Source organism: Myotis davidii, unplaced genomic scaffold (assembly GCF_000327345.1).
Source record: "Myotis davidii unplaced genomic scaffold, ASM32734v1 scaffold2100, whole genome shotgun sequence".
NCBI classification, from domain to species: Eukaryota; Metazoa; Chordata; class Mammalia; order Chiroptera; family Vespertilionidae; genus Myotis; species Myotis davidii.
This window is the reverse complement of record NW_006292458.1, coordinates 501,080-501,588: the sequence shown is the minus strand read 5'-3', so window position 1 is coordinate 501,588 and position 509 is coordinate 501,080.

Sequence of the window (509 nt, the reverse complement as noted above, 5' to 3'; positions counted from 1 at the left end):
GGCTCTGTACAAAGCCCTCGTCCCCAGGAACTTGTACATAAATCATCCTTTTCTACCACCTCTGCTCAGGCCTGTCTGTTGGTGGGTCGACTTGGGTTGGAGCCTTGGGCTTTCAGATGATGCGATTGTGCATCCAGGGCCTGTTTTCTGAGGCTTCCTGGGTGCCAGCCCAGCCCTGTCGGGGCTCCCGGTCCATGGCGGGAGACGTGGGGCACGGGCCGCCTCGGTGTAATAAATCAGTAAAATAAAAAATAGCAAAAACAAAAATATAAACCCCAACTTTAAAAAAATAAGTCTGGTGCCAGACAAAGATATAAAATCCAATATTTGGACTAATGATACCAGTTGATTAAAAAATATCATTTAGGGACAATGACATTCTTGGGCAGAAATAATGTTTATCACTAAGCTCACTTGACACATACTATCAGCCAGGCACTCTGCCAGGCATTAGGGAATCCAAGATGAAGGAGGGGCCCCTGTGCTCCAGGAGGTCATTTTCCAGAATG